Source organism: Bidens hawaiensis, unplaced genomic scaffold (assembly GCF_021521415.1).
Source record: "Bidens hawaiensis isolate Kalapana, Puna unplaced genomic scaffold, B.hawaiensis_p1.1 tig00045327_1, whole genome shotgun sequence".
In the NCBI taxonomy this organism is placed as follows: domain Eukaryota; kingdom Viridiplantae; phylum Streptophyta; class Magnoliopsida; order Asterales; family Asteraceae; genus Bidens; species Bidens hawaiensis.
In genome coordinates, this window is record NW_027498054.1 from 43,150 (window position 1) to 55,650 (window position 12,501).

Sequence of the window (12,501 nt, forward strand, 5' to 3'; positions counted from 1 at the left end):
ATCATCTAACTTCTCAGATGATGCCTCAAATCTTTCGACTTGTTTTTCCTTTTCTTTCTTATCAGAAACTTCGAGTTTTAATTTCTTAATTTCTTCTTTTAAATTATTAATTATGTCTTTATAATAAATGACATTATGCTTTTCTCGAAAAATTTCAAGTCTAAGATTAGCTACATTATCGTGATGAGTTTTAATCTTTTCAACGTAGATCTTGTCAGCTTTTACATATTCAGCATTTAACTGACGAAGTTTTACATTTTCTTTCAAAACTTCGTCTTGATGATATCTATAATATGTGACTTTGTTGATGCATGCTTGAGAACAAAGATTGTGATTTACCTCATCAGCTGGTGATGTGTCGGGAATGATAGGACATGCATGACTACTTTTACAAGCAGCACTTGTCCCAACTTTATTTTCTTTGAACTGATTGTTCATTTGGAGCTTATCTTCCATTATTTCAAAAGACTTGATGGTAGAAATCAACTCTGAGAGTGTCATGGTATACAGATTTGTGGTTCTTTTGATGGTAACCACATTGATGCTCCATGTATAAGGCAGTGAACTCAACAGCTTCATGTTGATCTGAAACAAACCATTGATGATACCAACACTTCTCATTTTGGTGACGAGTGACTCAAATCTGTTGATGAAAGAGGAAATCGATTCTCCTTTAATATCTATAAACATGTCGAATTCTCTTTTCAATATTTTCTTTGGGCTTTCTCCCATATCCAGATTTCCTCCAAGCTTAGGTTCGTAAGACATTTTTTTTTAACTTGATTAGATTTTTTTTTTTTTTTTTTTGGAAAGAGAAAAAAAAATTTTAAGTTTTTTTGCTACAGTACCGAGTTGCTACAGTACCGAGTCGCTACAGTGTTTCACATGAGTTGCTACAGTGTTTCGCATGAGTTGCTACAGTACTGAGTCGCTACAGTGTTTCGCATGAGTTGCTACAGTACCGAGTTGCTACAATACCCCCCGTGCGAAGCGAAACGATTTGCTACAGTACCCCCCGTGCGAAGCGATTGCTACAGTACCTCGGCGATGCGATTGCTACAGTACCCCCCCCCCCCCCGTGCGAAGCGAAACGATTTGCTACAGTACCCCCCGTGCGAAGCGATTGCTACAGTACCTCGGCGATGCGATTGCTACCCCCCCCCCCCCCCCCGCGCTTGCTACAGTACCTCGGAAGCGACTGCTACAGCACCCAATGCGAAATTATTTTTTTTTTTTTTTTAAGAATATAACACCCAAACTTCCAAAAAGTCAAAAAGACTTTAGTATAAAAATCAATAAATCGCCCTAGATCTGAGCTCAGCACAAAAACTTAAAATACTAAAAACTTGGATTTAGTGATTCTCGTGTATTTCCAAGGTGTAAGGGACTCCAAAAGAGATGAGTAACACGAAATCAACCTCAAATCCAACAAAAAATAAGATCAAAACCCGAAAAGTTTGACTCGAAAACCACAAAAAGTCGAGCCGAAAGCTCTGATACCACTTGTAGGTCCTCTAAATGGATCTCAAGACTTGACTCGGATCAATCCGTGTTGTTGGTTAGCGGAAATCACCAACAACACTCGGATCTCGGATCTTAGTTTGTTTGGTTTATTTGCTTGAAAGAGAGAAAAGGAGAGAAGTAGATGAGAGAAAGAAACTTCTTTATTTCCAAGAGTTGTGAAAAGGGGTTGGAGTTCATTGAATAAATGGGTTAAGTGGCCCTTTTATAGGGTCCTCATTTATCCAAAACTTACAAAATAAACGTACAAACTAAACGTACCGAGTACGTACTACACCGACTAAAAGCAAACTAAAACGACATATACAATCATAAAAATAATATAGAATATTGGTCCTACACACAGTAAACTTTACTCTTCCCTAAAGGTGTATCGTATAGATGATTAACTAATTTCCATTACAGGCTTCACTATAGTTTAAAGTCTTCCTTCTGAGGAACTCTGCAGACGAAGTTCTGTCATAGCAAAAGCATCAGAAGTTTTTGGACATTGAGCTCCATCAGATTATTGAGGTTCACTTTATTTTATAATAACATTGACTTGTTTAACACGAAGGTATTCATTTTGTTTAAAATAGTGAAGGCTTGCAAGTTATTGGATGACAAATGGTACCCCAAGTTCTTTAAAACCATCACACTAAGTTCTTGCAGCCCCGGCCTCTTGTTAATGTTCCACATGGTAATTTGTGTTAGGATAATATCATAAAATTAATATGTAAAATACCCATTAAAAAACATAAGATTTCATGTTTACCATTTTGTTAAATAAAATTTTTAGTATTATTTAAAGTCACAATTTTAAAAATGCTTTATTTAATTTTATAGTTGTAAGGGATATTTTCCAGTAAAACCAGTTTTGGTTTGTACAGAAACCGCTTTCTTCATCGGTTGTTTTTCTTAATCGGTTTTTGACCGATTTTGATTCAAATTAACACAGTGTCGAGGATTATAAATCGGTCTCAGACTTACGATTTCTACATGTTCCGAACTGGTTCTTATAATACTGGTTCCAACCTGGATTCCTTTTCGGTTTTTGTTTTGGGTTGTAGCTTTGGTTATATCAGTAAGTAGTGGTTATGAATATTGAGTCTTGTGTAATGGATTATTTAAGAAGAATTGGACCAACCAAAGGGGCTGATAAGGCTCTGAGTTACAATCCAATCATGTTTAGACCGTAACCTATTAATTTCACAGGTAAATGAAACGTATGGCAGAATTAGATCCTATCCTTTTATTTTGTTTTTTGTGGACCGAGCAAAGCAAAGAGACTGAAAGTGTGGAAAGAGGAGTACAAGGGCATTTCAAACGATGAAAGGTGCATTTACTCAGTTGATAGAAGAAAGAGTGCAGCCGCTACGGCTTAGTTAGGGGGCTAAGAGTCATGGCTGAGACTTATAAGGAGAGTCTACGGTAAGCAACAAGAGTCCACGATACCTAAGCTATTCACATTTATAATTAGTAGTCTTCGATTATAAGAAGGGAGGAAAGTGAGACCATAGCCCTACGCTCTTCTTTAATAGCTTATAGTGCTGGGAAAGAGAAAGAAAGATTGATCTATTATAAGCAAGACCCTAATCTAAAGCCAGACACAAAGGCAATGAAAGGGAAGTGAAAGGTGGCATGAAAGTAGAATCAGATCTCCGAAGCAGACTGGTTTGAATTCATGTCATGCTTGACCTGAAAACTGCTTGAAAGCTAATCCTGCCTTCTTCTTGCTTGACTGACTTTCCAAAAAGCAATTCCAGTAAGCCGGAACAAGGCCACGAAAGCTTGCTACCGCTTTACCTTGCACTTTCAGCAAGTGAGTTGACCTAATTTCCTTTTACACTATAGTAATTATTTTTTTTAACTTATTGTATGTATCTGTGTCACATCAGTTGATGAAATTTGATATCATAAATCCAATTCAGTAGGATTCCTTGACTACGGTGGCGAAGCTTGAACTTAGTGACAGCGGTGACCGAAGTCACGGACCTAAAAATTTTCAGTTCAACGATTCGGTTAGTGTCGGGTGTGATTCGGGTCGGTCGGATCAAACAATATGAAATCTAAATATCTAATTTTTCTTCATTCATTCAAATGATTGTTTTTATAATAATAATAATAATAACAACTAGATAATTTTTAACCAACAAAGGACTTAAAATATTCATGATAATGCGAGAGAAAGGGTGCAGTTACTCGATGCTGCGGCGTGTGTGGTGTCTCCAAGGTTGAAGGCACTATCTTGTGTGCGGTGGCCGGTGGTCTCCAGAGCGATGGCCGACAACGGCGAACGATGGTGTGCGCTTAGTGGTGGCCGGTGGTCTCCAGTGAGTGACTTTAAGTTCTGTAGTGAATGAATGAGAGATTGTTTTCAAACCCTAACCCAATGGCAATCTTGTTCTTTTTTGTTGTAGTTTAAACAAGTTTACTATTGTTACAAATAGTCTCCTTTAAGTTTGAGTCTTACATAAACAAAGCTTTTACTATTCGACTAATATTTGTTTAGAAAAATGCAAGGTTTTATAAAAAAATCAAACGCTGGGATGTTGTAAAAGAAATTTCTGTGGTGATCGGTAGCTTTTTGGAGAAATACCTTGGGGTGACCGAGCTCAATACCTATAAAAATTTTCGGACAAGAATCGCGAAATTTACTCCATTAACCGAGAAAACGGCAGTGGCCGGGGTCACCCCCGGTCCCCATAAACCTTTGTCGCTACTTGACTAGGCAATTGTTTTCCTTGTTTGAGTTGCAGTCCGATTTGTTCATATCTAGTTTCCGTCTCGGTTTTAGTTTTAGTATTCTTCCGTTTAAGTTAGATAATAATAATAATAGGGTCGAATGATAAAAAAAACATTTGTATATTTATTAGTCATAGTCTAGTTAAGTGTCGCTAGTGCCCTTTGGGTTCAATATCCGAACATCATTAGGCTTTATTATAGTAGGTACACTTGCATGTCTAGTGGTCAAACATAGGAGAGTATATGTTTATAAATTTAGAACTAAGGTGTCTATCTAGGTTAGGTTAAGTGTATGTTTGGCAAAACTAGATAGAAACCGGTAGCTGATAGCTAGAAGCTGAAAGCTGATAGCTGATAGTTAGAAACTGGAAGCTGGTAGCTGTAGCTTTTTAGATATATTTAGGTGTTTTGGAAGAGTAGCTGGAGCTTTTTAGATATATTTAGGTATTTGGCAGAGTAGCTGGAGCTTTTAATTAAACTAATTGGGTGCCAGCGCGATGTGGCGGAGTGCGCGCGCAACCTGCGATCAACCACATAATCAGTGTCGGTACGTGATTCACTTGATATTAGTGCACGCATAACCTGAATGCAGACGTGTACTTCGTGCAAAGGCAGCAAGCGTGTAATCGTGGCGAAAATCATGAAACAAAGCTAAAATATATAGTAATTTCAAATAGATGGTTTTTTAAACCAACCTCTTTTGATTTGAAACCCTTTCCGACCCGACACCGTTTTAATCTGAAACATATTCTGACATGGCCCCTTTTGACCCAAAACCGTACCGACATGAACCGAACTAAATTAACCCTTTTTTATCACTCGTTCCGACAGTAATTTGGTCTTACACATGACCCGAGCTCGTCTGACTCGACTTGTTGCTAATCATAACCGGTAAAGAAGTATATCAATATCATACTCAAATTAAATAAAATAAAATGCTCTTTTTTATGATATAATGTGTTTAAAAAAATATTAACGTGTGAAAAAGTTATAGACTTTTAAAGAGTCATGGGAGTAGTTAGTTTTGAATAAGGGTAAAATATGTAACTATTATACAAATTAACAAAAGTTGATGAAAGTTTAAGTACCAAAATTCTAAATTCAATTGTAAAAGCTTGTAGTTTTTTCTCAAATGCTAGTAGTAGTAGCGTTTAGAAAAAAAGCTTTTTCTCCTAATATAAAAGCTTCAAGTCCATTGAACCAAACAAGGCTTTTTGTTAGATAGGAGCTTTCTTTTAAAAGCTTGAAGCTCGAAGTCCCTAAAAGCTCCTAAAAGCTTCTTGCCAAACATACCTAAGTCTTAATAGACCGCATTTAGAAACATCATATCACTTGTAGAGCATGCAAGCACTTGAGAAACCTGAATGGAGTCACAATGAAAGTAAAATTAATTAAAATAAATGTCTTGCCCTATCTCTGCTCATATTATTTACATCTTAGAGTCTTAAGCTCTAGAAATGTTAGGCATGCAATAACAAATGTTTGGTGGCAATTTGGATCTAATAAATTAGTTGGATCACAAAATGTATATATATTATTTCTATTTCCTACCGGTTACGTACCAAGACAAAGGTATATGATGAAAAGGAATGCTAAAACACAATAAAAAAATCAAAATTTTATAAAAATAATTAACAAGTATACAAATATCTTAATTTTACTATACAAAATGCTATGAACAATCAACATGTTTATCTGATCTATTCTGATCTTGAAATTAACTAAACTTAAAGTAGGAGACTCTGCCTTATAGAGGTTCCTGAAAGCGTTGATAATCATCTTAATAGCCTCTGGCTGCTATTAAGCCTCTGGCTGCTTCTTAAGAGATTTACAAATACTGAGGGAGTGAGATGGTCCACGAGATGTAATATCAGGGTGAATATTTGCTTGCCAAAGTACTTGGAAGTCATTTCAGATATCCGATCAATCAGTTAAAAAAAATCCTTGAAAGTTAACAATTTGAACAAATTATAGAAAGTACATAAATTCCATTTGATATGCGAGGTAAATATGTTCAATTTAAGACATACCTTTCCTCGTAGATGCGCAATTTCAATTATTAATTGGTGTTCAATGCGCCTTTCCCCACTAGCAGCCGGGCCACCACATTTTAGACAAGTGCCGTTAGTGACAGCTTCCGTCAATTGTTTGTGCTCTACCCGGAGTTCTTCATTTTCGTTCTGAGCCTAATTTTGAATAAAAATAAAAAAACAATTTGAGAAGTTATGTAGCTTATTTGGTATAAACTTATGGACGTGCGTCTAAAATCAAAGAGGTACGTCTTCACTCAAACTAATTTGCTATGAATATTGTATTTGTTTTATTACTCATCAAAAAATAAGAAATAAGAAAACAGTAAAAGGAAGTTGAGCCACCAGCTGAGTGTTGTTATGCTGAAAGAGGAAGGTGAGAATCGTCAAACCAGTTGATGCTAAACTGATTGTCGAAGGAAAGCATTATTGTATATAAACATATAATTTAAATAAAACCCAAGATTTCACGATATAGCATCACTTGACTAAGGGTGCCTCATGTGCGTATTAGGTCATACTGCAAATGTGCATTTTCATGCAAGTTACCTTCATCTGTGTTCTTTTGTTTTGGAACCAAAACTTTATGGCAACTGATCCAAGCTTAGTCTTCTGCTAAGTTGTCTTTGCATATTGCATGGGTGACGGTTCTCTTTATAAAGCCTGCATGGAATATAAACAATAAATATTGAGATGAAAAGAACACATTCGATCTATTATATATGAAAAGAATGTTTCTACAAGATATGATATGTTAATTTTACCTGACAGAGATGATGTGCGCCTGCTATGAAAAATCAACATGTCGTCATGATAATCAACGTATGCCCTTCAACACACAAATTATAATAAAGATCAGAACAGATCATTAAACAATAATAATTACCGAACAGAGACAAGGAAAGTGCTTACATAGACTGAATCAGATGTCTCGGCCTCCGGAGAAGCGACTGGATTCGAGTACCCTTCATAGCACACAGCGGCCGCAATGAATTGAACCCTGAGTGCTATATATTATATATATATATATATGCTAAAGGCAAACCCTAATCCAATGGACTATTATTCTGTTTGGGCTTGGGTCGACTGCAGTGTCTATAAAGTGAATAAGACTCATCATCTGTTTCTGAAAGAAAATAAAACACACCGGTTTTTCTTTGCAATATAATTTATTTTCATTCTAAACATAGAAAACAAAATGTCCACATTATAGAAAAACCTTGGAAAAATTGGATATATTTAGATGTATATAACACGTTCTCGTATTTAAGGTAAATTTCATGACATCGGGAACACCGAATCCAAATGAAACTCATATTGTAAAGATTTCCCACGTGAGGTCAACTTATCACATACACTAAATTTGCAAATTTGCATGGTGTTACAAGGAGATGATTAAGTAAATTAAATTCCGTCTTTACGTTTCTAGTGAGTCGTCATGCAATCTAGGAGAAAGTTTAAACGCGGTGCAAAAATTAAATGAAGTACAAATAAATTAAAAAGACCTAAAACACATACTACTGCAGAAAAAACATGAAATTACTATTATAAACATACACCCTTGATTTACAATTTCAAGAAATACATACCTTATCAGTTATCACCGTCGAAATATGCTCGCACTTTCAAATTTAAATGCAATATATAAATACACAAACATGGTATCAAAAACTTAATCTACTACAAGAAATGAAAATGGAAGAAAATGTTTATAAGGTAGGAAGGTATTGACACGAGAACCCGGGAAAGGCTAGATGTCACCGTGAACACCGCTCTTGTCGATTCCAGTAATCCATGCTATACATCACGATAGTTTAAAATCCTTTTGACAATTATCTCATTGGTGCAATCGGTGCTTTCTTTCGCGTTATAATTACACATAAAAGTGAATAATCGAGCAACTGATAAGAAACTTAAGCACATCATACATAACTGCGCATGTGCCTAATTACGAATATATACAATTACATAACGTAATTATGTAATTAAGTTATGTAAACGTTTGTACAAAGTCACGCAAGTTTTATGTGCAACACATATGGGTTTTCTAAAATATTAAATTTTTTTATAATAAAAGGTATAACAATAATTAACGAGAATATTAGATGCTCCAACTTATGGTGTAAGTTTTTAAGAAAAATAGTGTTGTATAAAAAATTTACGAACGCTTTTAAAAATGGGAAATCTTAAAAAAAATAAAGTGAACAATCGTAGGTTATACAATTTTTACTCTCTAGCCTTTTTCTTGCACGAAAAACGGCGATCGTTATCCATCATTTGTCTTTTTATTTAAATTCTTAATCTTAGTGTTCAAATTTTTTTTTACACTTTGTATGATATACTAGTAGAAGAGCCCGCGAGTTACGGCAAGAACGCAACGCAAATACAGCTAATAATTTGATCAATTACTTTTCTTTGATAGGTTCTAGCTACAACTTTCACATCAATTTTGTAAGTAAAAAAAACATGTTTACTTTCAAAGTCAAAGTACTTTTTAATAATTAAAATACCCACCATTTAAACAAAAAATAAAGATCTTCCAACCTATTTTTCCCTTTGAAGTGCTCCATATATGTTTATGTTAGGAGTTGTCAATCTTTGATAAATAAGTAAACAAAATTACATTAGGTTGTCATGATAAAATCAAACTGTTAAAAGTCAAACGTAACACTCCTAAAATACAAAAGTTGGAATGAAATCTTTTGCCTTATCATTTATTAAGAGAATATTTTTCTAAAAATCCAAAGAGAGTAATTTTGCATATTTACAATCGGCTCCTCCTTGAGTTGACCGTTTCACTTAGGATCTTGCTTCTCTTGAGGTATTTTCTCACATCCTACAATTCCTATTGCTTAATACAAAAGACAACAAAAACCGATCCCTAGATTATAAAATCCATACCTTGCATTTCAAAAAGTCGGTCACTCGTACTAAGAGGGATACAAAAGCACATTCCAATTCAATAACTAATTCAAATATTAAAGTTTAGAAATTTGTAAGACTTGGAGAATTTGCATGATCTTACATCAACTCATTTACTGAATATTCAAGCGGGTGTCAAGGATTTGTTTGGGTCAAAAGCATCAAGCATCAAGATGAACTTCCATTGATACACTAAAGGTTTTTTTTTATTATTATTTTACAACAAAACCCTTACGAGTACTTTCAAAGTGAGAAATAAGTTGCACTTCAAGTTGTCTACGCATACATAATGATATACATAATTATTTTTCTTTTTGAAGTCTATGATTAATAATAATTACCCTCAAACCGATTTGTAAAGGTCATATACTTGCCACCAAAACTAGTTTATGACCCAAATCGATGTCTCCTCAAACCAGTAATTTGACCAAAGTTAACCAATACCCGCACGATGCCGCAACGAAGAAAATTTGTAACGCATTACTGGTTTCAATTAGTTTATCAACTCTTACGTGACATGCAAAACAATTTGCACAGTTCCAATCACTAAACAAATCAACTTCATAAACAGTTTCAAAATCACATCCAAAGTCATGACGTAAAACACCGCTTGCAATGCATCCATTTGTTCTTCACAACCATTGTTCCTTTACATTTAGTTGAAAAAAGAATCCAGTGACACACATGCTACCGACATCATCTGCAACTTTGTATCCCTTACAGCCTCTAGCGCGACTGAAAAGGGAAGATAAAGAAACACCATTCGAGCAAACTTCAATGCCTAAGCAAAAACAAAATTTAACTTTACAACAAAATGAAGCTTCGATTTTAACATTTTTATTTTAGTAGCCATTATTTTGATAGAAATGCTACCATCTTTCACCAATCCATTTACTACCAAAAGTCAAAAGTGGACATTTTATAAAGTAGTATGGTAATAAAAAAATAAATATAGAAAATGTATTTTACTTCTTTGTCGGAGTCAACATAAGTTCTTTACCATACCAACTAGGATATGTTGGAAAATCAATTTGGATTTAGAACTCTAATTGAGTTCAGTACACACAAACGCAAATACGGAATCGAAGTTGATCGGATTTATTGGATCAATCAGTGGGTTATTTGAAAGAATATTAAATAAAGGGTTTTGTGATGATGGCCTTTAATAATGAGATCGAAAGTTGATATTGAAATAGGAGGGATTAGGTGGGGTTTTTTTAACTTCTCAACTCCTCTTATATAATGATAAAAACTTCAAAGTATTTATAGATCTAGATATCATAACTTGACTAGAAATAGAAACTAGTAAAACAATTTGACTACAACTAGGAAACTAATAAAAGATAAACATAAATAAAACTTAATATATTTGAATTTGATCTCCTCTTTATCCTTCTTGAGATCGACCTAGCCACCCCTCGATTTTATCTTTAACGAATCAGGATTAAATATATCATTCACCCCCTTAATCTTGATTCGTTCCTTTTAAATCTTCAATCCCGAACAATTTCCTCATCTCTTCAAACTTTAACTTTGGTAGCGTTTTTGTAAGAATATCCGCCTTTTGTTTCTCTCCACTAATATACTCAACTTGGACTTCACCACATTCAATACATTCACGAATGAAGTGAAATCTAATATTGATATGCTTACTTCTTCCATGAAACACGGGGATTCTTCATCAAATCTATGGCAGATCTATTATCCACATGGAACGTCACCACCTTTTATTCATGCCCGGTTAACTCGCTTAACAATCCCCTTAACCATATAGCTTGACAAGCCGCAGTTGCTGCTGCCATGTACTTAGATTCACACGACGACAAGGCTACAGTTTGTTGCTTTTGTGAGAGCCATGAGATCAATGCACCACCATAATAAAACGTCATTCCGGTGATACCTCGTCCATCCGTTTCATCCATACCATAACTACTATCACAAAAACCAATCAACTCTCTACTACCGCAACCATACGTTAAACCATATCCACTCGTGCCTTGTACGTACCGTAATATATACTTCAGAATCTGCATATGGGATTGTTTTGGTTCTTGCATGAACCTACTAGCAACTCCAACTGAGTAACTCAAATCAGGCCTCGTGTGTGTTAAATACCTTAAGCTACCGATTATTCTCTGATATTCGGTTGCATCAACGGGTTCTCCTTCTTCATCTTTCGTTACTTGCAACCGATGTTCCATAGGAATTCGAGTCGGGTTGCACTCGCTTTAACCTGCACTCATTAAAATTTTATTAGCATAAGCTTCTTGTTTCAACTTTATCTCATGCTTCTTTTGTGTTACTTCAATGCCCAAATAGTAAGAAAGCATTCCGAGATCTTGCATATCGAACTCATTCTTCATTTGACTATTAAATTTCTCAATCTCGGCTTGACTCGAACCAGTCACGATAAGATCATCGACATATACACCAACAATGAGAATGTCGGTTCTTGAATTCCGCTTGTACACTGCCGGTTCTCTCGAACATCGAATAAAATCCAAACCTTTCAACGTTTTATTGAGTTTTTCGTTCCAAGCTCTTGGGGCTTGGCGAATACCATATAAATCCTTTTGTAACTTATAAACCATACCGTGTTTCCCGTAAACTTCAAAACCATTAGGCTGCTTCACATACACTTCTTCCTTCAGCTCGCCATTTAAGAATGCCGATTTAACGTCCAAATGGTAAACGAACCAACCATAATTTGCTGCAATTGCTAAGATCAAACGTACGGTTTCCATTTTCGCCACTAGGGCAAAAACCTCATCAAAGTCTACCCCGTGCTCTTGCACGTACCACTTCGCAACTAATCTTGCTTTGTACTTTGTTATTGACCCGTCTGCATCACGTTTGGTTTTAAACACCCACTTCAAACCGATCGCCTTATGACCCAGTGGTAGGTTACATAAGTCCCACGTATTGTTTTGTTCGATTGAGACTAATTCGGATCTCATTGCTTCTCGCCATTTTTTGGAATTCTTTTCCTCTTCAAAAGTAGCTGGCTCTTCATCTAGGAGAAGGCATTCTCCTTCACAAAACATTACATAATCTTCAAACCTTTTAGGAGGGACCGATTGACGACCAGTTCTTCACAGCTTAGGTTCGGGATTTTCTTCCGGTTGGCCTTCAATTTGAAGCCCGTTAAGGTCTGTTGGGTCTTTGTTTTCGACTGCTGGAGGTTCTTGTTGAACTTCTTCTTGGGCTGACTCGATTATAAATTCAACCCATACAGATCCGGTTCCGACTTGATACGAGTCGGTATGTTGAGACCAATCAAACTTTGACTTTCTTCGAAACGGAC

The 12,501-nt window shown here is 35.5% G+C and overlaps 1 pseudogene; it reads right to left on the bottom strand.

The window, feature by feature from the left end:
• Positions 1–10,924: 10,924 nt before the first annotated feature.
• Positions 10,925–11,398, bottom strand: LOC143595559 (secreted RxLR effector protein 161 pseudogene; annotated as a pseudogene).
• Positions 11,399–12,501: the final 1,103 nt, after the last annotated feature.